This window comes from Canis lupus, chromosome 2 (assembly GCF_011100685.1).
Source record: "Canis lupus familiaris isolate Mischka breed German Shepherd chromosome 2, alternate assembly UU_Cfam_GSD_1.0, whole genome shotgun sequence".
Lineage (NCBI taxonomy): Eukaryota > Metazoa > Chordata > Mammalia > Carnivora > Canidae > Canis > Canis lupus.
Window position 1 is genome coordinate 52,380,893 of NC_049223.1, and position 26,589 is coordinate 52,407,481.

Consider the following 26,589-nt stretch of genomic DNA (forward strand, 5'->3'; position numbering starts at 1 on the left):
TGCTAAGAAATTTTAGGTGACGTATACAGTTCACATACTAGGACGTGGCACCCCAAGGACTCAAACCCAGCTTGTCTGACTCTGAAATCCTTGGCGTTTTATTAGAACCTTGTACCTTTCTAGTTACTCAAGGGCGGAGCTTCGGAATCGCCTGGAGGGCTCCTGAAAACACCCCACAGCTCCTGATTCAGTGCATCTGGGAGGAGACAAGAACTTGATAATCTGCATTTCTAACAAGTTCGTGGATGCTGCTGCCCAGGGACCACACGAGGAGAGTGGTGGCATTGGTTTAGAGTCCTTCCTCCATAGATACAGCAAGCATGGCTCAAAATTGAGATTGGAGGACTGGTTTCAAGCACTGGATCCGCCACTCATTCACCAGCTCTGTGTCTGTGGGCCACGTGATGGAACCTCAGTGAACCTCACTCTTTTCTATAAAATGGGAATATTGTGTCTAATGTGTGCTGTCACTTCCAGAGTACAATTCAGTAAGTCACGGCTGTTTAGGGATCTGAAATGACTCCTTTAGTTTATTTCTGCCTTTTCATTTTTTTTCTCTCCCTCTCAGTGTCTTAGACACTTTGCACTTGACATTCCTCACATCTGAATGTTCTCCATTTCTCTGCACAGCTCCCTCCTCACCACTCGGGTTTCCATTAAGACTGGGCACCTCACAGAGGTTTGGTCTAGAGGAGGGAACCCCTATGCACATGGGCATTGTTTGTTTGAGAAGAGATTTGTAAGTACTGATCCGATATTTGGAATGATCGTAGATCTATTCAGGTCCCTGTTCTACAAACAGTTTTCAGTTTGGGCTTTTAAGATAATTATTCAGGGCACCTGGTGATTCAGCGGTTGAGCCTCTGCCTTCAGCTCAGGTCGTGACCCTGGGGTCCTAGGATCGAGTCCTGTGTCGGGCTCCCTGCATGGAGCCTGCTTCTCCCACTGCCTGTGTCTCTGCCTCTCTTGGTGTCTCTCATGAATAAATAAATACAGTCTTTCTTTAAAAGATAATTATTCATTTTCCTTTTTTAAAAAAGATTTAAGAGAACATGCACACAAGAGCCCGTGTGGGGGGAGGGGCAGCGGGAGAGGCAGCCCCCCCCTCCCCACCTCGCTCAGCAGGGAGCCCGATGTGGTACTTAATCCTGGGATCCCAGGGTCAGGACCTGAGCTGAGAGCAGAGGTCTGACTGAGCCACCCAGGAGCCCCAAGCTAATTCTTCATTTTCCTGACTTTTCAAATGTATTGGCAGGCACACATTCACTGGTGTAAGGCTAATCCATGTTTCATTTCCACTTGTCAGCCTTAGAGCCCCTTTCACTTCTTTTTCTTTGCACCCGCTCTTTTTTGTCGATGATTCTTGTGAGGTTTATCTATTTAATTAGTTCTTTAAAAACCCACTTTCTGGTATGATCTTTGTTTTCTGTTTATTTCCCTGGTTGACTTCATTTCTCGCTTCCTCCCCCAGCGCCCCCAGATGCAGTTGGACTTGCAGATCCTTGCTAGTGTTTTTCCATTTCTTTTAAGAGCCTTCCCAGCTGTACGTGTCCCTCGGATTTCACATACCTTACTCTCATGGTGGCTTGTGTCTCACGTGTCTTTCAGCGTATTTTTGTCCTCTGAGCAACCTAAATCTGCTGGCATTCGGGAGGGCCTCCATTCAGACCCAGCAGAGGATTTTCTCTGGTGTTGGTCAGGTGCCCGGGGCCTCGACCATCCTGGCTTAGTTTCTCGGTTTTGGGTTTCCCGGCTCGCGCAGGTGGTACACATTTAAACCTCAGCTCCACCCAAGGGCAGGGCCGTGGCGAGGAATTCTCAGGACAGATTTTTTTTTTTTTTTTCTCTTCCTCCTGGATTTGAAGCCAAGACAGAAATCCTCCTTTGGAAGGTAGGCGGAATGTTTCCTCCCCATCCTTTCACCGGGTAGGGGGTGCTTCAGAGGCCCTGAGTTCTGTGTCTTCTCGCTTCCCATGCCCTTCCTTGCAAAGGCTCCTCGGTCCTTGTCTCCTCCACCTCCACCTCGTGAAGCAGTTACAACACCGTGGTGGTGGATGGCCTCAGGGAGATTCAGCACTCGTGTTGTTCTAAATAATTGCTGGCTTTTTATATTTGGTGTCTAGGGGTTTTCCTGACTGTGTTGCTAGTTTTGCTACGCATGCCTCAAGGAAAAAAAAAATCTGGACTCTTCCTAAATCGTGCATGTGTGTTGAGGCATATAAAAAAAGGTTATTTTCGACTAGTTTACCTTATCCTTGGAAACTGCATTAACTTCAGTCTCTCTTGAGCACATTATTATCTGTTATCTTCTCTGTAGTACTCACCAGTACCTGAATGTATCTTAATTATCCATGTGTTTATTTTTGGTTCCTCCTCTTCCAGGGAAAGGTGAAGAATTTCATGACAAGGATTCCCTCTTATCTCATGGTATATTTGATTATCTAGAACAGTCCCTGGCATAGAATAAGAGCCAAAACAATGTGTTTTTATGTCAATCAACACATTGTTATTGACTCTTACTCTGTGCCAGCGACTGTTCTAGATAATCCTAGAATATTCATACACTGGGCTTTGTCCTATGCAAACTTTAAAAATAACTGTTAAAAATTATTATAAAAAGTGTCTGAAACATTAAGGTAGAAAGGCAGACCACAAACCACCTATATGAATCCCATTATAAACTACTTGTGTGTGTGTGCCTAAAACTATCTGAAGGATACACATGTAAATTAACTGCTTATTGCTGGCTGGTGAGCTTTGAGTACTTTTTTTTCCCATCTTGGTGTTTTATACCGGGTGCAGAGGATGGCATTTTCTTATAGTCAAAGGAGGGGAAAAGAAACATCATTTAAAGTCATGAGGTATTTGCGTTTCCAGGCGTATGTTACAGATGAAGCTTCCTTTGGTCTTCCTCCTAAAGACTCAGCTGTAAATTACGTGCATTGGTTTCAGCTTTCCTTGATAGCCAGTATCAGGCCCTTTCGGGCTTCTTCCTTGCCATGACTGCACTCAAGGGTGTTTGCTAATGGTAATGTCTTCTTACCTCCTCACTACGCACACCAGGATCTCGGCTGGAGCTCAGTTAAGTCTGTTCTAGATTTGATACTCTGATCGACTTTAGTTCCGTTACTTTTGTTTTGAGGGAAGAGGAGATACCAAATACGCTGGTTACTGGCCTCATGAGCGGGAAGGGATGCCCGGGTCCTTTTCTTCCCCCAGTGCTCCAGCTGTGTCAGCATATATTGTGATTCTATTTTTATGCTACATATCATCTATCTCTGTTCTAAGAATAGCCCAAAATACTGTGAATTAATCCCCTTCTTTCTCAATTGCCTATAGTTCATATTGATGAGAAAATTGGGAGCTGGGGACCTAAGAATCGGTCTCTGCCCCTTCAAGGTTTCAGAGAGGTTTAGAAATAGCACAGCAATAGGCATTGTATGGGTCACATGCTTTTGGAATTTACAGAAAGTGCTTGTTGGATGAATAAAGAAGAAGCAGTGATGTGCCTGGTATTTTGTTTTTTTTTCCAGCCTTACCCACCATTCCTCCCACTTAGCTCTAGCCACATTAGCATCACACTTGCGTCCGCAAACATTGGCCATGGTTTGTGCTCTCACTTAAACAGTACCCTAGGCCTGGAATTTCCCTTTTTCTGTTTTCCAGGCAAATTGCTACCTACCCTTTATAATTTGGATCAGGTGTCTGCTCCTTCAGGAAACTCTTCCAAACAGCCTATTCCCAGGCAAGTTGGCTTGAGGTATCCATTCATGCAACAAGCATTTTCTGAACATCTATAGCTTATCTGTCACTGTGCAAACTGTGGAGGGACAGTAGTGAAAAAGAAAGGCTGCTTCCTGTCCTCAGGGTTCTCAGCTCCTAATGAGTGAGACTGGCTGTAAACAAAACACACAAGCCAGTGAGTGAAGTAGACGTGATCATTAATTAGTGATGATGAAAATAAGCCTGACATTCAGAAAGGACCCGAGATGGTGATAGAGGAGGGTACAGTCATGCACAGAGCCAGGAGAGCATGTTTTTGGAAGGGAGAAGCCTCCATCAAGGCATCTTCTTGCTCTTATAGTACCCAGTGTTGCTCCATAAGTAAGCTTTTACCTCTTCTACTCTTAAGTATCTGCTTAGAGGTCTCCTCTCAGACTGAACCCTGAGCTCCCTATGGAGGGAGACCACATCCTTCATCTTAAAGCTTCCACTGCTTGGAGCTTGACACGTTGTCATGCTCAGTGAATACTTGCTGAGTGAAGGGTTGGATGGATAAATGGATGGACGAAGGGAGAGGCAAAGAGAGAATGTGGAGATTTTTGAGTGACTTTACAGACTGTCATGAGCATACTAAGACGGTGGGCACATGAGTTGTGTCTTTCCACAACGTCAGCTTTATTCAATCATAAAGGAAAGTTAAATCACAATTATAAAGGAGATTCAGGATTCCAAACTCAGTGACATTTCACCATGTGATGCAACTTGGCTTCTTTACACAGCACACAGAGCAGGACAGAAGACAAGCCACACAAGAAATGAGGATAACACCAGGGGGCAGGAAGTTAATGAACTTGGAAGTTGGTCCTTGGACGAGTAGTTGAGATAAGGCCTCAGGCTGGTCCGGGTCACTCTGGGCACTTACTGCTTCTTGTTCCAGCAGGGAAGGATCTCGGTTCTCAGATCAGTCAGGCAGAGCTTTCAGAAGCAGTTGCCTTTTTAAAGTGGTCCTACCTAGGGGAGGTCAGACAGTTTTCTACCAAAATCCTTCCCTTTTTAAAGGGCTACACTCGGTTTTGGGTCCCAGTGGACCTCCTCTGGTTCTGCTTGTGGTGAGTTCTGGGGTGTTGGCTGACCTTGGTCCCTGTGATATCTCCTGGCTCCAGTATCTTATATGCTTGCATCACTGCTTGACACAGGCTCGGGCTTGACATGAGAGACTCCATTTTTCTCTGTACACAAAATGATGTTTCAGTTGTTTGGGGGGAGGGGAAAGCATTTTTTTTCTTTCAGAATGTATACGCTGAGGAAAGGCACCTTGGGCAGAGGCAAAAGAATTTATAAGGGTAAAGGGAATTTAAATACATACTGGCTAGAGGAAACAACAAATACCTGTCTAATGAAGAGATAAGAGGAAGTGGTAGATGAGGCAAAATTAGAGACCGACAAGAAGGTTGGCCTCATCAGGTATGACTTTGTGTTACTTATGGCAGGTGCTGCTGAACCTGCTAGGTACTTCGATCATTGTGTACACCGAGGTACCCCAACCTGCTGAGCCCCCCACATCGTAGTGGCTTCAGAGGATTGAAGTTCTTTTCTGGTTGATGAAGGCAGGTGTTCATGACATTGTCTTTCTAGAAGCGACTCAAGGACCAATTCCCTCCTCATGTGGCCCTTCTAAGCCACACATATTCAGAGTCATATGCCTCCATCCAGCCAAAGTGGGAAGGGCGAGCGCCAGAGCATGGCAGGGTGATGAGGTCAGCCTCGAACACCGTCTACGGCGAGAACACAGTCACAGGTCACACCTCACTGCGAGGAAGACTAGGAAGTATAGCCTGGCTGTGTCCCTGGAGAAAGGGGAGGGAGGTTTGATGAGTACCTAACCAGTCTCTGCTGCATTTGTCAGGGGCAGAGTGTGCTTATCCTGGACCCGGTGACGAGTGTGTTCACTTTCTTCTCCTTGGCCTTCTGGCTAGGGAGACATACTGCACCTTCAGGAAATCAGTCTAACACACAGTTCCTTGTGGAAGTTTTACAAATAGTTAAATTTGACGCTGTCACTCCTGCAGTGCACCACCGTTTTGCATAGGAGCACATGGTTCCATGAATACCAACAAGGAGTTGAAAGTCTAAACACTCAAGTACTGGCAATCCATATAATCCTTATTATAATAATAGGTAACAATACCAGTAATCCTTAAGTGTAAGGGCTGCTTTCTCACACATTTTCCCACTTAGGCAGAAATAAATCAATCAGGCTGTTTATCCAATAATTCTGGGGGGTAGATATATTCTTTAACTATTTTGAAATTATTCTTAGAGCACCTGGGTGACTCAGTGCTTGAGCGTCTGCCTTTGGCTCAGGTCGTGATCCCAGGGTCCTGGAAACGAGTTCCGCATCAGGCCTGCTTCTCCCTCTGTGTCTCTGCCTCTCTCTCTCTCTCTCTCTCTCATGAATAAATAAATAGAATCTTTTAAAAATAAACTAAAAAATAAAATTATTTTTAAACTACGTTTAGAGGAGCCATCATTTCTATTAGGCACCAGTGAGACCATATAAGAGGATATGTGATGAGAAGGCACTAGATGTGGTATTACTCCCTAGACTCATGCTTTTCTCACTTGGAAATGAAGTTTCTGCTACATAATTTGGATCATCCGATGTTGTGTAATGCCACCTATTCACGTAATGGAATTTCATAGTAAGGTAGAAAATGTTACGCTTGATGCATGTCAGTCCTAATACTCTGCACCCCCCATACACACACTGCCTCTCCCCTCCGCCCTTCCTTTCACTATAATCTTCTAGCTCTACCAGAAAGTAAAGGACTGAGGGGAAAGAATACATAAAATAAGAAAGTATGTTCTATTGTTAGCATGTGGCTGTTGTATCTCAAGTCCACCCTCAGTTCCCTTGTGAATAGTTATTTCTTTGGAAACTCTTCCTGGGCAGAACCTTGTCGTCATAACCCATGTTGTAGGTACTTAGTGTGGTTCTTGACTGGAAACCAGTGACACTGGAAAGCAGATGAGTGGCAAGCAGAAAACAGAACATTGAAAGGTGATAGTCTAGAATGCATAAATTGGCATTGAAATCTAGACCTTGGAAAGGTGAATCTCTAAGAAAATGGATTAGTTCTAAAAATTAGGATATTCTCCATTTGACACTGAAATTCCTTCTCCAGTATTATGTATAGTTTGGACCTACTTTTTTTTTAAAGATTTTTTATTTATTCACGAAAGACAGAGAGAGAGAGAGAGAGAGAGGCAGAGACACAGGCAGAGGGAGAAGCAGGCTCCTCGCAGGAAGCCCGATGTGGGACTTGATCCTGGGTCGCCAGGATCACACCTGGGCCAAAGGCGGCACTAAACCGCTGAGCCACTGGGACTGCCCTGGACCTACTTTTAATAAATAAGCTCACATTAGTTACACGTAGTTGTATATAAGTATAGAGCAGTATTTAAAATAATATCTAACAAAATGTTAACAGTGGTTTCATTTGGGTGATGAGTTTAAGGCTGGTTTGCATTGTTGTATTTTTCAATACTTTCTAAAGGGTGTTTACAGTGAATATTTAGTTTTATAATCATGATTTTTTAAAAAAGGAAACGTCATTTAAAAATAAGGAAAAATAAAGGAACTCTGCAAGTCTGTTTCAGCTCTTTTGAGAACATGATCCTCATCTCTTCTTTCTGTACCAAAAGAAGCAGCACTAACTTAGCCCAGCCAAGAATATGTCTACCCCCTAGATGCCTCTCTAGTCCCTCTTTGGACAGACATACTTCTTCCTTGGAACTCTGACTCCCATATACATCTTTTTGGAATTGGGACGTGTATTCCAGGCTCTATAAGTAAAATGTAAATTATCCGGCACTTCTCGGGCATAATTGGCACATTTAGGAATTGAACACTTCTTTGGTGGATTGTTGTAAGTTCCAAAGGCCGTTTCACTGAACCTGGGAGAGCTGCTCTGCCTGGAGGTAGACCTCTAACCTGGGTCTGAAGAGGACAGGACTTGTTGAAGGTGATAAGCCTATGTTGCTTCCTGGGTTGTTGCTTGCATAACTGACTAGTTGGTGGTGTCACTCATTGAGATCAGGTACTCTGGAAGAAGATGAGCTTTCGTGGACCAGGTTTGTACCTAATGAACTTGAGATGTCTCTGGGAATTCAAGAGAGATGTCAAGTAGGCAGATGGATATATGAGCTGAAGTATCTAGCCTAGATCTACAAATTTGTGCTTCACTTGCAAATGGGGACAACTTGAGGTTATTAACCCAAATGATGTCTGAGAAGAAAGTCTTGAAGAACAGAGGCGTGCCTAATACTCAGCCTAGAGAAATTCCAACATTCAGCAGCATTTAAGTAGAGAATGAGCCTGCAAAGGAGGCAGAGAAGAAGCATCCCAAGAAGCAGAAGGGAGGGAAAGTCACTTGAGTACTGGTCTCAGAAGCCAAAAGGAGAAAATGTATCAAGGAGTGTGTTGTCAAAAGTTCAAAAGCTGCTGAAAGGTTGGATAAGGAGTAAAAAATATTATTTGTATCTAGAAACAAGTAGTCGCTAGTAAGCAGAGCAACAGATGAAAAAGAAATTGGAACTGGATTGAAGAGTAAATGGGAGGGGAAAAAAGAGTCTGAAACAAGGCAGCTTTTTCTGGTGCTCTGCGACAAGGAATGAGAGAGAGGGAAGAGACGACTAGAGAGGAGGAATCTAATAGTGTTTTGGTTTTTGTACTATGAATCTACATTGTACCTTTAAAAATGCTCAATATTTGGAAAGGGTATTACTGAATGTACTTTCAGTAGCAGGCTGAGCTGCACTTTTTACAGTTTTTTTGTGATGTGTGGTTCTCCAGTGGCAGAGGCCGATGTGGAGGTTCTTCTCTGGTAGAGCTACCAGTTATTGTTACCTGCAGCGAATAGGCTACTGGTGTGGACCAGGTTTACGGACCCGTTGGACGTTAACCAGTATTTTATCTGACCCCTGAGTATTACCCCAGTGTGTCTTTGTTTATTTGACCTAGGTAACCTTTTGAGTGCTCTTCGGGGCAGCATTAACATCTTATGGTTCCTCCTTTAACTTATGGGTTAAATAGAGTGGGATCTGTTTGTTTTACATGTGCTACTGACTCATGACTTTTACCTTTTTGAAAATTATACATGAATAGTTATGAGGTCGATGAAAAGAGGAGAACTGAGAGCAGACAAGCATCCGCGTTATGAAGATGGAAGGAATAGACTTAGAAAAACGTAGGCGGAGCCATAGAAAGGAAGTGAAGAATGTACAAGCAGAGCTCAGAAAATCCAAGGAGCTAGGTGACCTTCCCAAACACAAAGCCAATCATTAGGTATTGAGGCTTTTCACTTTGCAGCATACAGAATTTGCATTATGCATTCATTAAGAAATGTTGGGCCATACTTAAACTGAATAAAGTGAAAAGGAGACTTTTACTCAAAGACTGAGTAGAGTTAGGCCCTTTCAGATGCAGTTGAGAATGGGAAAACAAATGCAATAGATTGGTTTAATAGTAGTGTCTTTAAATTACCAAATCAATATATTGATTTCTGGGCAGAGTTCAACGACTCCATCGGAACATCTTGATAATTTGGGAGCCTCACCGCCTCCTAATGACCCAAGACTAATGTAGGCCATGTTGCACACAGCCCAGGAATGAAGTGGTCATTATGGAAATAGAGCAGATGTGGTTAAAGGCAGCAGCACGCCATACCCCAAGCTCCCAAAATAAACTTGCTTACATAACATGTAAAAACCTCCCAATTACTCCCTCAGGTTCTCTTGGCAGAACAGCTGATTTCCACCAAGAGGAAATACTCCATTATCCAAGATAAGGAGCTCCACTCACTAAACAATTTTGTCACTCCTATAATTCTCTTTATGAACTTCCATCAGGAAGGGATTTTTTTGGCCCCTCTTTTCTCTACATAAATGGTAGTTATGTGAATCAAATTGGTCAGCAAACGCAAAACTCACTGGCTTACCTGTTTTCCCACTGAGGGTCTGATTAGCTTGTGAACCGTTCCTCCTAAACGGTCATTCTAACATTGCTTATTTGAACTAGGTTTTATTCAGTGTTGCCCACCTCTTGCTGTTATCTTTAAATTGTAAATTCATTTGAGCCAGGGATCTGACTGTTCACAAATTTTGCCCATTATAGTGCTCTTTCAAACAGAAAGCAAAGTTCGTGGGTTTTGTTTTTTTTTTTTTTTTTGATAATGAGAATAATGATGATGATGAAGACAAGAAGTTACAAATACACTTGGGGAATGTTCTGATCTAGCCCGGGGCAGGAAGACTGTTCATTATCATGGCTGGTGACGTGACAGTCTTGGAAGCAACATCAGATACAATTGATGGATCTTGGCTCTGTTAACCCTAGAAGACAGGCTCTTCCTGATTCTAAACTTCTATGCATTGCAAATGACTAGTTAGCCTAGAAATGCGGTTACAGTGTTTGACTCATTTTTTTTTGAAAAAAGTACTTTCTCATTGGCTTTTCTTTTTCTCTGTGTAAAATCCAGATTCCCTTAGCATGTATTATCATTTGCTCCTAGGATCTGCAGTGAGCATAAGGAAGTCAGCTGTTGGATTGTTGCTACGTTGTACTAAGGAGAAAAGCCATGGTGAACACCTCATGCTGGAGCCAGAACCATATACCCATCACCCCATACCTAGAGAGCGGCGAGAGAGGGGAGGAAATACATTAGTAGGAACAAGTATTCCCCCAAGGGTGTGCGAAACCACAGGCAGGAAATAGGGAGTCCAGACATTTTTATTTGCTGCAGAGGAAGTGGCTCCCATCAGTCCATCATCTTTTGCCAGAAGGAGCTCCAATTATCTTCTATTCCTGGGGCAGCGCAGGATGGGATGAGGCCTAAGGAGATTGCTGAAGGGGTCATTTGCACAGGTCCAAAGCCCCCGGGTGATAATAACGTTAACCATCATTTATGAATATTTGATGTGTGCCAGTCCCTGAGCAGCATGCTCTCTGCACACTCTCTAAGTTAATCCTTATAATACCCTTTAGGAGGTAGGTCAAATTTTTAAAAATAATTTATTGGTTTACTTTGTCTCTACTAAACACAGGAGACATTCCTTTTTTTAAGTATTTCACTCCATTACAAACTATGTAAATGCCTTTTCTCCCTCCTCTCACAAAAATACGGTAATTTGCTTTAAAACAACGATAAGCAAGTCTTCAGGTTTTCTGACACTGGAATTACGTGTTCCTCAGTGATTATGGTTTGTAAATCACTGACAGTCGGCTGAAGGCTGAGGCTCAAAAGGTCTTCTGCTTAAAAGTGCTAACAAGCTGTGGAACCTGCTCCTCTTTATATCCTAACATGCAGATGGCTTTTTTACAGACTTGGAAACTGAGGCCTAGAAACATTACGTGACATGCTTTGATCACACCGCTGGCAGTTGCTGAAGTGCAGTGTGCCTCCCAGACCTGTGTGATCCCACAGCCTTGCCCTTAGTCGTGATGTTGCGTTAGTCACGTAGAAAATTAACAGTGAGACCTCTCATCCACCTTTGACAGAACACGCATATCTCCTTGATAATCCACCCGGGACTGGAGCCTCCAGGAAGGGAGCAGCCCTGGACACATCTACCAGCAGAGCATGTGCATTCTTACCAGCCATTTGTACCCCAAAGACTCGAAGCTATAGGCTAAACATGCTTCCTTTTCAGGATGGCCAATTATACTTAAAGGGCTGGAAGAGAAATTATAACTTAATAGAAGACAATTAGAGTATGGGATTAATTGCAACACCATTATTCATTTTAAGGTAAAATACAAAACCTTTAAAGGATTGTATTGGATTGTATTGGATTAAACAACATTATGCTCTAGGACCAGAAGCTGTAGATCCCACCCCCAACCCAGCTGCCACTGCTGCCACCACCACCAGAGTTCCAGTTCTTTCTCTCCTCTGTCTGTAGAAGGACTTCAAAGCAAAAGTGCTGGAGGAACTGGTTTGGTGGACTCAGTATATTGCTGGGAACTGGAGTCCGAGCCTCCTACCCTACTGGTACTACTAATGTGCTATTCACCTAGTGTTGGTCAAGCTCCTTAGCCTCTCTGAACTCCCATTTGCTTATCGCTAAAATGGGAATGACCATGTCAACTTCTCAGAGTCGTTAGTATTAAAACAAAGGTAGAGTGTCTAGCATAGTTCCTGACATCATAAGTAGTCGATAGACTCCTTCCCATCCTTCCCGGAAACCCATCACCCTCAAACAGAATCCATCCTCTTGGCATCAAAGAGGCTCCCACTTGGCACGGAGGCTTCTCGATCCTCTCCTTAGATCACCCCCGACGAGATTCACTTAATGGATCTTGCTAGAGAGTAGCTCATGTCACTTTCAAGCTCGCTCTCTCTCTTCCCTGCTCACTTGTGTCTCTACCAAGATTTTCTCACTGGAGAGCTGGCCTTCCCCCCACCTGTGACACCTGCATACTGGCTGCGCTCCGGAGCATGCCTTGGTTGGCCGGGCTCCTCTCTTACTGTCAGCAGGAATCCCCAGGCAAAAGGCCTCTCAGGCACCTGAGTGGAAGTACGAGGACACCTAAGGCTGCCGCCGGGATGGGGTGCTACTGGAAAGAGGACCTTATCATTTTCGTGGTGATTTGTAAATGTGTACAAGTTGGGGAACGACCTCGCTCCGGATGCTAGAAGCCCCACTCTTTTTGGAGCCACTGTAGGCTGTTCAGTGTAATTTCCTAGAGGCTTCCACTTTCTGATTCGGGGTAGGCGGATCTGTTGGCCATTGTCAGGAGTGTCGAAGGGGGTTTTTGCAAACACGGAAACACACCTCATTAGCAGGTGCCTCTAAAATTGCATCCAGATGCTGTGAGCTCCCCTTACACTGAGAGATGTGGCGAAGGAAACCCATGGCCAGGGGGACCCTGGGCTGTGCTCCCGTCTTGCAGCTGATAGTGCCCCTCTCTCTGAATCCCGAGGGACAACTCCTTGGGGTGGGGTTACAGGGCTGGGGAGTTTAAAACGCAGAACAAAACAAACATATTGTTATGATAATGCGATGTGAAAGGAAGGAGGGGAGCTGTCAGGAGCCCTTTGGGAGTCACTTGACAGCATTGTTACATATGATACTTAGGGAGAGCATTTCCTTTTTGCTCAAGAAACAGCCAGTTCCCCAGGTGGGGACTGGGTAAGGTTTCCCAGCCAGCACCTTTTTGACCTGACGAGGAAGCAAATAACAATGGACGTCTTTTTGTTTCTTCTCTTCCGACAACCACCTAGCTCACGGCCTGATCGGACTACCTCCTCTTTGTTCTCCCTGGAGCGCAGGGTCAGCACCCTTTGGATGTGGTAGTAAAGATCTGTCCTCGGTGTCCACACCTGGAACTGGCACAGCTTTTAGTTCCTTTATGCTTGTGCTCCTGAAGTCTTCTTCCCGTGGTTTCATGAGCCGCAGCGTCAGGACAGCCCAGCGGGAAGAGCTGATGCTGGGGCTGTCCTTCTCTTCACTTCACCCACCAGGTGGGAGGAGAGGAAGTGGAATGCTCGCATCACTAGAGCTTCTGCTTGAACTTGGGCTTCAAACCCAGCAAGAGGGTGGACTTCACCCCTCTAAGCTTTAACCTCTCACACAGCCACCTGCCCCTGCAGGGGGCCCTTCCCTTAGGTCTGCCTGCCCACATTCACCTTCTCTCATTTACACATCTGCTTCTTAAATCTTACTTGAGAAGGGATGAGAGGTAAAAGAGGACTTAAGAGAGAAAATACTCATATCGAAAGTCATTATGTCCTCAGCAGATGGAAAGAAAATAAAGAAATATTTAGAAGGCCCTTTTTTTTTTTTAGATGAGTTGAAAGAATGTCTCTGTGTGGCTTGAATGGCAAGAAAAGGAAAATATTCCTCTTTTCAGTGGGTACTTCCTCTACTTCAAGTTGGCAAGAGATGCTTCAATAACAGGTTGTACAGAAAGTTACTTCAAAGACCTGGCTTTGGCACATTGGATGCTCTTGCCACAAACCGTATCCAAAAATGATTCAACTTCCCCCGTCAGTGATGTGTACACATGGCACACACACCACTAACCACACATGCACACAGTGTATGAATTCCCACATTCCTGACCACTCATGCCAGCCAGAGAATTTTTGTTTTCCAAGCTAAAAAGAAATTATCAAGTTTGTAGAAGGAGATGTGTGAAAATACCAAAGGAAAGAATGAGAATCAGTTGCTTATGAAGACAGGGCCTTACGTGCTTTGCCGCATCTTCTGTGTCCTTCCACGCTTTCTGTCGTCAGAGGTAACCAGGGAAACGGCCATCGAATCCTGTAGACGTAGAAGGGTAGGGTGTGGTAGCGGAGTCCTTTGTAGTTCTTCAGAATGGCAATGAAGTGGCTAAATCTCCTGAAGGAAAGGCATTTTCAGCTACTTCTTACGGGCATAGCATCTGTGCAGCACTTGATGGTCTTCTAGGTCATTGTTGCTCTACTTTCAGCTGGTGGGATTCTTGGAAAAGAAAGAAGCCATTCCCGGCACAATGGATCCCCTGTTAGTATAACTGAGCCCAAGAGGAAAAAACTATTTTTTATTTCGGCCTAGAGCATTAACAGACTCACAGAAAGATTTACTGGGGACACAGTGTGGTGGAAAGGTAACATTCTGCATCACAGTTCTTATTTTTATAAATCCCCGGTGTGAATTCCTGTGTTCGGAGCCAGCTTCTCATCAACAAAATTAACATTCTCTCCTGTTCTTGTCACAGCACAATTTGATCAAAATGCAAAGGAAACTCAGCTGCCTTTTCTGGAAGGGGCTACACATGAGATAAAGTTGCTACACATGAGTTTACTGATGAGCGAACTGGCAGCCTGAGGACTTTTCTGTCGATGCTGACTTGGCAGGTTTTATAAATGCCACTGCTTAGGAGTCCCCATGTCAGATGATATTTAGAAAAGCTGTTATTGACCAGTGGGATATCAAAAACCTGCATCAGGCATCCATCAGAAGCATGACTGAGGAAGGCCTTACACATCAGGGCATTTTTCCTGCTTTTCTGGAAATCCTGATTTGAATGTTAAATACTTGAAACCTGTGTATACCATGTGAGCCATTGTCGTTTTTTCTTTTTTTTTTTTTTTTCATTGTCGTTTTTTCATTTGAATGGGTGTTATGATCATCCAAGGAAAAGGCAGGGATTTGAATCACACTATAGAATAGGAAATGTGATAAGCAGCTAGAGAAATGTGTTAGCCATATAGACACCCAGCACTCCCCATTTTTTTTTTTTCCCTGAGGAATAGCAGTGCTGATAGGTGTTAAATCACATCATAATATGCATGGTAATAAGGTCTGCTTCACAGAGACTTAAGCAGAAATCATGACTTAGTTAAATATGAGAACATAGAATCAAAAACAACTGATACCACACAAAAGACTCTCCGTTCCTGTTGTCCCCAGGTCCCCAGGACCACATATTGACATGTCTAGTTCTGGTCAATAAAATATTCTTGTTGTATGATTTCTAAGGAAGTATTGGGTTTGCAATATATCATCTCTTTAAATTATTTCAAATTGCTTTTGGAATTGCCTTTACCCGCCATTATTCTCATGAATCTTGGCAGAGTCCTAAAAAGAACCATTATCCTTCTTTTCAAACAGTCTTTTTTTTTTTTTTTTTTTTTTTTTTTAGTTTCTGGCATTGGAGATCAGAATCAAGCACCCTGGGTAGCTTGACAATAGAAGCAATATTAGTAGACAACTGAGGAGAAACATCAATCATCAGTATTGGGCCAAACAGTAAAATTTGGTTTAAAAAGAGCGATATTAACGGTTAACATTTTCAGCAATGCCTCTTTGCCTTTGAGCTTCAGCTTAAAGAAGTCACAAGAGGTCCCTTGTGGTCTTCAGAGTTGCTTTATTGGCCTGCTTTTACAGATGAGAGCTCAGCGTCCGAGAAGTTAAGTGACTCGCTCAAGGGGCTAGAGAGAGAAGTTGGTCTCCCGTTCAGAAGCATTCCTAAAGAGGTTAGCTTTCTGCTTCTGTATTTATCCTTTTCTGAAATCTGTCCTGGGTTTTCTTTGGCATGATTCCTTTCTCTATCTAGGGAATTCCAGTTGTTTGGCAGTGAAAGACAACATGGCCAACATAGTTTTTCCATAGAATTTGGGTACATGTAGAAACAGAACATACACCTCACCGCCAAATGAGAACTAAAAGTGCTTTATGTTGCTGTATGATAAAAGGTACTAAAATCATCACATGCCTTTATTTGCAAGATGCCATCAAATGTAGAGTATCACTGATCAACTTTTCAGGGAAAAAAATTTTGTTAGGGGCATATATCACTAAGATGCATTCCATTCTAAGAAATGTGAAAATACAAAACTAATACATGTTCTATGAATGAAGTAGGAAATTACCATTGTATTTTCCTACTGAAATATGTATTGTTTTCAGTGTATGCCATTTTCAGGGTAGAAAATCTATAATCTATAGCAGAAAATCTAGAATCTTCTCTGTAACATTGCTTTCCTGAAAAAAAAGTTTTTGAAATATAAGGAATGAAATAAAAGTGGTAACATGTCTGCTATTCAGAGCTCTTCAGAAGTACAATCCCTGCCACTAAAAATAAGAAAGCAGAATTTTATCACCTTTCAGCACACAGAGAAATTATATCTTTTGACTCAAAAATGTTACTGTTTTATTAAAATTAAGAAAATAAAAATGCTACAGTTGACATAACTGATTAGTAAAACACTCACTGGTGCCATGATCTTATCCCAAGAAATAAAGGAAAGCACTGGTCAGTGCTCAGATGGGACGGGGCTGGGAGAGAAGAGCTGACAGTAACTGAGTCACTTTCTTCTGGCCCATTATTTTTAAATCATTTTACATAACCAGCAGGCTGTTTTGCTTAGTAACGCCTTAAGAATTTAAGGGTTTGCCCAGAGTTGACAAAAGTCACCATCAGTCACCAGCAATCACTTCTGTAGTGGGTTCATTTTAACCTTGAAAATACCAGGATCTTATTAATGTAAATTGCTGGTAGTCTTTATAAAATCACTTGCAGGCTCAACAAAGAGACTGAAAATAATAATAATAATAATAATAATAATAATAATAATAATTAATAATAATGCAATAGAAGGCCAACCCTTTGCTGAGCTGTTTGAGCAGTCTGGAGATAAATTTGGGAAAGAACTCCATGTACCTGCTGCCTGAAAGGCTTTGGCTTGGTAACCAGCTCGCTGCAAGCCAGTGATGGGAAAAGAATATGTCTGTGCCCCCTGCACCCCCTGTGGCTCCAGGCCAGCTGAAGCAGTTGTCCCCTCTCTAATGAGTTATTAACTCTGACGTCAGAATCATATGTGGGGCCCTGGCTTCATATTGGCCGTGTTTCCTGGAAAGAAAAAAAAAAGTCAAGGAGTCATTTGCTTCTAGTTTGAAGCCTAATAGCCTGCTGAAAACATTCAGATCCTGTTCACCACCGAGGACGACTGTCGTGCGGTAGATGGGGAGAGCAACGAAAAGGGAAAGAAAGACAACTTTGCACCATCGTGCTGCAGACATGACGTGTAACTCCACACCAGGGGCCCTCCCGCAGGGGCGCTGGAAGGATGTTCTCGTTACCCGAGGCGCAAGACCCTGCCATTGTCTTTGCCTGCTGTGCCTGAGGAACCTCCCGGGTGCAAGCCAGGGAGCTGTGCGGTGTGGCAGCAAGGGTGTCCCGTCATCGGAAAGGCGGAAGGCGCTATGGAAATGAAGGTAATTTGGACCCGTCAACTCAAGTTACAGGGAGCAGAAACAAAAGTCAAATCAAACGTTATTGTTTCCTTGCCACTGCTGAGTACAACCAAGCATATGGAAGGCTGGAATTCTCACTAGCCAAAAAAGAAAAAGAAGGAAAAATATGATCCCATCAGAAGAGATCTGATCTTCTCATTGTAAAAAATAAAAAATAAAAAAAAATTGTTTTGCAGGGTTGGAGCAAAATCTGTTAAAGAGAGACAACTTGGGCATATTTGTTCAAAGTGCCACTCGCCAGAGAAACCTTGTTCAAGATAGATCAGTTGTTTCTTTCTGGCTTAAAATGTCTGGAAAAGTCCAGGTTTTAACAGAGCTTCAAAGCAAAAGCGTGATTTAGTGATCCAGGCCGACAGGGGAATGTAGACGTTTGTCTTCACAGTGATTCATCTCTTATTCACGGGGAAATTTGGACAATTTTCTTAATCTTCACAGGCCTGTATTTTTTTTTTTTCATTCTGGCAAATGACTTGCAGTGGTTCATAAAGGGGGACTGCAGAAGGTGAGGAGTTAAGGAGTCCCAAGGCCTTGACCCATATCTGTCACGACCGTTAAGGCAAGTTGATCACTAATAATTTCTGAGGCTCGATTTCATCAAAGATCAAATGAGGGATCTGAATGCAGAACATTCAGGCTGCTTTGCGGTTCTGAAAGTTCGGTTCTTTGATTGATTGATTGATTTTAAAGATTTTGTTTATTCATGAGAGACACAGAGAGGCAGGGACCCAGGCAGAGGGAGTCTGATGCGGGACTCAGTCCCAGGACCCTGGGGATTCTGTGTGAGACTCACATCTTTCAGGGCCCTGCTTGCACCAAGCAGTTCTGACAGCGTTTCATATTTAGGCAGGGGTTTTCATTTCTTCCTTGAGTATACCATAAAGAATCCTTGTGAAAGCCATCTGGGGTGCGGGGGGCAGTCGGCTTTGTTTAAAAAATGGTTAACTTGTGTTTAAATCTTAGTCTCGGCGGGGAGAGCCACTAATGTCCAGTTTGGACATCGGGCTCCCTCTTCTGCGAGCGGATCATGAGTAAGCAGGTTAAGGAGTAACATCAGGCTAACACCATACTCTGTAGAGCTCAGCACGGACACCCAGGCTCACACTGACTCACTTGGTAAGTGCAGCTTTGATGGAGTTTTAGTAAAATGGATTCTGAGGAGAAGAAAAATAAAAGTATTATTGGCTGGTGAGAATTAGCCAGACCAAATCAGTAAAAAAAAAAAAAAAAAAAATCATTGGGGCAAAAAAGGTTTTTCAATATGTATTTTCCTATTCTAGGAACTGCTCTGTCAGACATGGTTCTAAGCATCTCTTTTATAAATAACATCTCATTGAATCTCACAATGGCCGATGAGAGAGGTGACTAAAAAGTGCCAAGGGGGAAGATTCCCTAACCCGTTCTAGTGGACAGATGAATGCTCTGGAGCCTTCTGGAATGCTCCATCTTTGCCAGGAGTTGAAACCCCGTGGGCCTCTCACATCCAGGCCTTGCAACAGGTGAGTGAGGAGAGCTCTGAGTGCAAGGTACAGGGAACAATGGAGAGACGTGGCCAGCTGGAGAGCCTATTCTAGCTGCTTGTCACCTTGACGAAATGGGGATGTTTTTCTTCAATAAAGTTCAGAAATCTCAATATGTCTATAAAGAACTGGGCAGGCCAAACACAGTCCATCTGAGAGACAGATGGGCCTTCCTGGTCTCCAGTTCATGACCTTTGCTCCCTACTCTTTATTTGTACCTGTCACATGCTTCTGTCTTGTCACTGGGCATCTCCTGCTATGTATATACTGGAAGCCCCCAGCTTTGGGACGTGGGGCACAGTAGAGATGATCACTCAGAATGGCCACTCTCAGCAGGGTCTCACTTCCCTTCTGTGCCACTCGTCGCCTCCAAAGCTCATAGAACCTTTGCCCTAGGGAGCGTTTCAGCTCTTCCTTCCTCCTTAACTTTGTTTTACCTCAATTTTTCCCTTCTTGCCCCATAACCTATAATGGCAGAGGGTCAGCAGGCTGTCCTTGAAGCTGTAGATCCGTCAGGCGTGGGTGGCTTCCTGCAGCTGAAGAAGGCCTCAGGCATCACTGCCATTTGTGGAGGACCCACTGAGCAGCCTCATCTTCCCCCATCCTCACTCTTCAAGACTTGACTTCCCAAGCTTATTTACAGAAAATTTGAATCCTCTTCTAAATCTTGCAAGAGCTCTGCCTCAATTCCTTCTCCTACTACCTAGAATCCTCATTCAAGAACAGTGAGTTCCCCATTACCTCCTGTGTGAGACTCTCAGTGTGGTTTCCTTACCCACTTTTGGAGACAGAGAAGTCAAGGTGTGTTATGGTCACTGAAAAGGGAGCCAAGGTAGGGATAAGAACGGTGTAGACTCATTTCTCTGTAACTAATGTCTGCTATGGTTCCAGAGCAACAATATTAAACTTGGAAGGTTAGTTCTCAGGTACCATTTTGTACATACCATCCTGAAGCTAGATGGGAGATGATTAGGCCTTTCCACCCAGGTGTCCCTCAAAGGGCAGAGGCCCTATAACCCTCTCATTTTCACAAGCCCATACCTCTGTGAATTTTTTTAGAAGATTTATGTCTTGTCATGAAAGTTTTGAGCATTCTAATTCTTTCCTTTGCTGTGTTTATCTAAATTTGAAAATCTCTTAGGTTATATGCATAAAAATAGTCACTTCTGAAATATGAGCCACATTTATTCTGGCTTTCCAATATATTTTTTAATCTTGGCAATATACAGACACCAGATTGAGAACCATAGAATGATACAATCTAATCTTTAGATTAGATACAATCTAATTTTTAGGTCTCTCTAAAAAATGTAAATGATTTTTATGTGCAATATTATTTCCATGGAGTGATTTTATTACCAATGGCTGATCCTTGACATTGCTTCTTTCAATAAACATTTGTTGAAAACACAAAGGAAGTCAGTCTTCATTGAGGGCTAAGAATGTGCTGTGTACTTTAAGTATTTTATCTCTTTCAAACTTCAAAGATTCTTAGATGTATCCATCATTTTACAGATGAGAACACTGAAGCAAAGAACGAGAATGGCAAGAAAAGGAAAATAGCAGGAAGAAGCAGGAAGAACCAGATCCTAAAAAGAGAGTTGGGGGGAGTCCCTGTTAGAATTAATGTCCTTATTTATAACGAAGGGAGGCAGAGGATGATTGTGATGGTTCATTTTGTGTATCAACTAGACTGAACTACAGGATGCCCAGATGTTTGGCCAGGCATTATTTCCGAGCGTCTGTGTTTCTGGAAGAAGTTAGCGTTTCAATCAGTAGACAGTGGAGTGCGTCGCCATCCCCAGTATGGATGGGCATCACCCAGTTCATAGGTCAATAGACAAAAAGGTGAAGGAAAGCAGGATTCACCCCTGCCTGCCTGTTTACTTGAGCTGAGACATCAGCCTTTTCCTGAGATTTACGCCATCAGCTCCCCTGGTTCTTAGACATTCAGACTCGGACTGGAATCAGCCCACTGGCCTTCTCGGGTCCCCAGCTTGCGGATGGCAGGTTGTGGGGCTTTTTCAGCCCTCACGATCTGTGACCCAATGTCTTTTTTTTGTTGTTGTTGTTTATTTATTTATGATAGTCACAGAGAGAGAAAGAGAGAGAGGCAGAGACACAGGCAGAGGGAGAAGCAGGCTCCATGCCCCGGAAGCCCGATGCGGGACTCGATCCCGGGTCTCCAGGATCGCACCCTGGGCCAAAGGCAGGCGCCAAACCGCTGCGCCACCCAGGGATCCCTGTGACCCAATGTCTTAAGTAATCCATCCCTCTCTGTTCTGTTGTTGCTTCTGTTTCTCTGGAGAATTCTGACTAATACAATAGTAAGAATGTTCCCAAGCAAAAAATAACATTCAGTAAAAATGAAAGCAGAGACTTTGGAAAAATCCGAGTTTAGAAAATATAAACAGATGTGTTGTTGGAGTAAGTAAAGGACGTACAAATGAGAAGTGAAGTGAAAGAATGTCTTACCTTTAAAATGTGCTCTTTTTCAGCTTCTTAATACACACATAATCAAAAACAACGGCAACAAAACACCCAAAGCATTTTTCTTCTGAGATTTTTCATTCTTCAAGTGTGCTAGAAAATCAAACGCTTTTTAGTTTGATTTTTTTTTAAAAAAACTTTCTTCAACAAGAAAAAGGAAACTTTTAGTTTGTAAAAAGATTGAACTATTAGAGAAATGTATGAATTTGTTTTCAAATGCATTTATTAAACTAGAATTGCCTTCTCATGTACCCACATGAGATTTTTTTGAATTTTAAATTCAGTTAGCCAACATACAGAGAGCTTCGTTAGTTTCAGAGGTGGAGTTCAGTAATTTATTAGTTGCGTATAACTCCCAGTGCTCATCACATCACATGCCCTCCTTAGTGGCCGCCACCCAGATACCCCATGCCCCACCCCTTCCCCTCCAGCAGCAGTTTCCTTCCCATAGTTAAGAGTCTCTCATGGTTTGTCTCCCTCTCATATCTCTTCCCATTCTGTTTTTCCCATCCTTACCCACAGACTTTTTATTCTAGGCATGGCTTTTGGATGGAAAGAACATGAATGTTCTGAAGCTTCCGTCTAGAGTGTGGCTGGGTGAAGCAAAGCACTGTGCATCCTCTCTGAGGCCTGCATTGCAGTGTACCTCAGAAGTACATGCAGTCATTTCTTTTTTTTTTTTTCCATGCAGTCATTTCTAAAACATTCTTATTAAAGCATTATTTACCATCAAATTCACTCATCACACATGTACAGTTCAATAATTTTTTTTTTAGCCCCAGCACAAGGTTTGGGCTTGTGAGCTTGAGATCAAGACCTGAGCTGAATTCAAGAGTCAGACACTTAACCACCTGAGCCACCCAGGTGCCCCACAATTCAGTAATTCTCAGGAACCATATAAAGAGTTGTGCAACAGACCCTCCAATCCAGCTTTAGAACATTTCCACTAACCAGAAAGTTCCCTCATGCCATTTCCCAATCACTCCCAGCTTGCATCCCTTGCCCCCGGTACCCCTGACTCTTTCTTTCTCGATAGATGGGTGTCTCATTTGATTAAGCATCTGACTCTTGGTTTCGGTTCAGGTCACAGTCTCAGGGCTCCATGCTCAGCAGGTGTCTGCTTGAGATACTCCTCTCTCTCCCTCTGCCCCTGCTTATCCTATAAATTCATTCATTCACTCCATTTATTCATTTTTTTTAAGATTTTATTTATTTATTCATGGAAGACACAGGGAGAGAGAGAGGCAGAGACCCAGGCAGAGGGAGAAGCAGGCTCCATGCAGGGAGCCCAACTTGGAACTCGATCCTGGGTCTCCAGGATCACGCCCGGGGCCGAAGGTGGTGCTAAACCGCTGAGCCACCCAGGCTGCCCCATTTATTCATTCTTTAAAATGGAATAATACAATATGAGTCTTGAGTCTGCTGCTTTTACCTTGCATAAAGATTTTGAAGTTCATCAGTGTTACATCGTGTTATCAGTAGTTCATTTCTTTTTGTCAATAAATAGCATTATATTGTTTCTATATTTTGTTCATTGGTTTGAATTGCTTCCAGTTTGGAGCTACTATATAATAAAGCTTTAATAAACATTTATGTGCAGGTTTTCGGGTGTATATCACATGTTTATTTCTCATGGGTAGATGCTTAGAGAGTGGAATTGCTGGGTATATATTATAAATTTACCTTAAATTCTAAGAAACTATCCACCCTTTTATTAAGTGGCTAATAGCAATTTATATTCCCATCGGGAATGTATAAGGAAGGGTTCCTTTTTCTCTATATTCTCTCCAACAAGTGGTATTGTCAGTTTTGTTTTTTTAAATTAAATCCAGTCTGGTGTGTATACGTGGGTCCCTAGTTGAAGTTTTATTTTTGCCTTTCTCTACTAACTAATAATGTTGATCATGTTTTTATGTTCCATTTACCCATTCATATTCCCTTGGTGAAATATCTTTAAATCTTTTGGCTTCCTTATTATCACAATGTCTACTTATTATATAATACTGAAAGTGTTTTTAAATTCTAGAGACAAGTCATTTATCAGCTATATGATGTGTATTATGTCTTTCAAGGTGTGTGTCTTGTTTTTTTTTTTCATTTTCTCGGTGATGTTTTTTTGAAAAGCAGAAGCTTTGAATTTTGAGGAGGTCCAATTATTTTTTTCGTTAAGATCTTGATTTTGGTGTTACATCAGTGCTCGCAATAACAGATTTTTCTCCTATAATTTCTTCTGAAGTTTTATAGTTTTTGCTTTTCATGGAAGCCTGTGATCCCTTTTGAGTCAATCTGTGTGTGTGATGTGAGGTAAGGATCTAAGCTCTTTTTTCCCTTTCCTTTTCTCTTTCCCTTACCTTCCATATGAATATTCAGTGCTTCTCTAATAACCATTATTGGAAAAAACTATCCTGAATTGCCTGGGTGACTCAGTCAGTTAAGTGTTTGACTCTTGATTTCAGCTCAGGTCATAATCTCAAGATCATAGATGGAGACCCTTGCCCCCAGCCCCACCTCATTCAGCCCCACATAGAGCCCTGAGCTCAGTGTGGAATCTGCTTGTCCCTCTCCTTCTCCCCATTTGTATGTTCTCTCTCAGTCAATCAGTCAATCAATCAAGTAAATAAATAAAATCTTTAAAAAAAGAAAAAACTGCCTTTTAAATCACTTTGGACCCTTTTAGTGAAAATCAATTGGCCATAAATAATAAACTTTATTTCTAAAATTTCAATTGTGTTCCTTTGATCTAGGCGTCTGTCCTTACTCCAATACTATACTGTCATGACTGGTATAATTAACTTTATAAAAATTTTCAAATTCAGAAAGTAAAAGTCATCTAAGTTTGTTTTCATTTTGTTTTGTTCTCAAATTTGTTTCACCACTCTAAGTCCTTTTTGTTTCCATATAAATTTTAGGACCTTCTTGTCAGTTTCTGCAAAAAAATAAAATAAAAACCTGCAGAAATTTTGGTAGGGATTTATTTGAAGTTACAGATTTGGGAAGAATTGCCATCTTAATACTGAATCCTCTAAAAATTGACATTAAATATCTCTCCATTTACTTTTAAAATGCTCTCACACTGTCTAGAATCTCCATTATAGGGTTGATTAGAGGTAGTAAGAGCAGACATCCTTGCATTGTTTGTCATCTTAGAAGGAAAGCATTCATTATTTTACCATGAAGCCTGATGTTAGTTGTAAGGAATTGTTTTTTTAGAAGTTGTATTTTTTCAAGTTGAAGTTTCCTTTTAGTTTGTGGAGAGTTTTTAATCATGAATGGGTTTTTGTTTGAGTCAAATGCCTTTTCTGCATCACTTAAGTGATAATGTGGTTTCCCCCTTTATTAATATATATTACATTATATGATTTTAAGATATGAAACCAGATTTGTATTGTTGAGATAAATCTAATTAAGTCATGGTATAAAACCTTTCTTTATGTTTTGAGATTTGGTTTGTTAATATTTTGTTAAGGATTTTCACACTTATGTTCATCGAGGATACTGCTATGTAGTAGCCTTTCTTTCTGAAAGTCTGAGGGGGGATTTGTATTATTCCTTAAGTTGTATTACTTAATAAAATTTGCCAATGAAGACATTTAGACATAAATTTTTCACTGTGGGAGGATATTTCATTATTCATTCAATTTTTTTTACTTCATTTTCTATTTCTTCTTGACTTACTTTTGATTATATCTTTCTATGAAGTTCATTTAATGTAGGTTGTCTAATCTGGGATCAAGTTTTTCATAATTCTTTATATTCATTTTGATTTCTTTTAGCTTAGCATTTTAGTTTCCTATTTTATTACTGATTTTGACAATTTATGTCTTCTCATGATTTTTTTGGCAAATCTAGCTAACGTTAATTTTGTTGATTTTTGTTTTTAAAAAAGCAATTTTTGGTTTAATTGATTTTTCTCTACTGCTTTCTATTTTCTATTTCACTGATTTCTGTTTTGATCTTTATTATTTCTTTCCTTATGCTTGCTATGAGTTTAATTTGTTCTACTTTTACTAGTTTCTAAAGGTGAAAGTTGAGATTATTGATTTGAGACCATTCTTTTTTTTCTACTCTGGGATTTAAAACAATAATTTATCTCTGAGCACTGCTTTAGTTGCATCCCAAAATTCTGATATGTGTTGCCTTTTCTATTTCTTTTCTATTTCATTCAGTTCATGCTTAAAATTTTTCCTTAACTCATGAGTCATTTAGAAATGTGTTAGTTCCCAAATATTGGAACATCTCCCAAATTTCCTTTGTTGTTGATAGCTAATCTGATTCTATCATGGTTAGAGTAGACTTTGAATGATTTCAACCCTCCTGTGCTTGCTTCGGCAGCACATATACTAAAATTGGAACGATTTCAACCCTCCTAAATTTAAGACTCATTAGTGCCTAGCATATGGGTTATTCTTGTATGTGGTCTATTTAAGCATGTTTTTTGCATTCCTTTTAGGAAAATAAATTTTTTTGTTGGGTAGAGTGTCCTTTAAATGTCAGTTAATCAAATTGTTAATAGTCTTTATTTTTAAGAGATATTTACTTATTTATTTACTTATTTGAATGGGGCGGGAAGAGCGAGCGAGCATGTGAGCACACAAGCAGGGAGAGGGGCAGGCAAAGGGAGAGGGAGAAGCAGGCTCTCAAAAGAGCCTGATGTGGGACTTGATCCGGGACCCTGAGATCATAAACTGAGCTAAAAGCAGTCCCTTAACTGACTAAGCCACTCAGGTGTCCCTCAAGCTCATTAATAGTCTTCTTCAAATCTTCTATATTCTTACTAATTTTGTGCGTAGTTTTTCTATCAGTTACTGAAAAGAAATTACAAACTATAATGCTTAAATGTACATTTATTCTTTAAATTGTCTCTTTTCTTCATGTACTTTAGGGCTCTATTTTTAAATCCGTATGTATTTATAATTGTTATGTCTTCCTTATGTATTGACACTATTATCATTTTAAAATATCTTTTTTCTAGTAGTGTTTCTGATCTTAAGGACTGTTTTGTAATATAGCTACGCCAACTGCCTCATGGTCACTATTTGCGTAATATATATTTTCT

The 26,589-nt window shown here is 41.7% G+C and overlaps 1 long non-coding RNA gene across 4 annotated transcripts in view; it reads left to right on the top strand.

Annotated features, from left to right (window-relative positions):
- LOC111092486 overlaps nt 1-22,704 on the top strand; it is a 491,589-nt gene extending 468,885 nt beyond the window's left edge. For 2 of the 4 annotated variants that reach the window (XR_005355616.1, XR_005355618.1), the window contains exon 15: nt 124-963. This is a non-coding gene — a long non-coding RNA (uncharacterized LOC111092486). Of the gene's footprint in view, nt 1-123; nt 964-15,657; nt 15,747-17,196; nt 18,640-18,803; nt 19,023-20,558 lie in introns of those variants that run through there. The other 2 variants (XR_005355617.1, XR_005355615.1) reach the window with 2 other exon arrangements.
- Nucleotides 22,705-26,589: the final 3,885 nt, after the last annotated feature.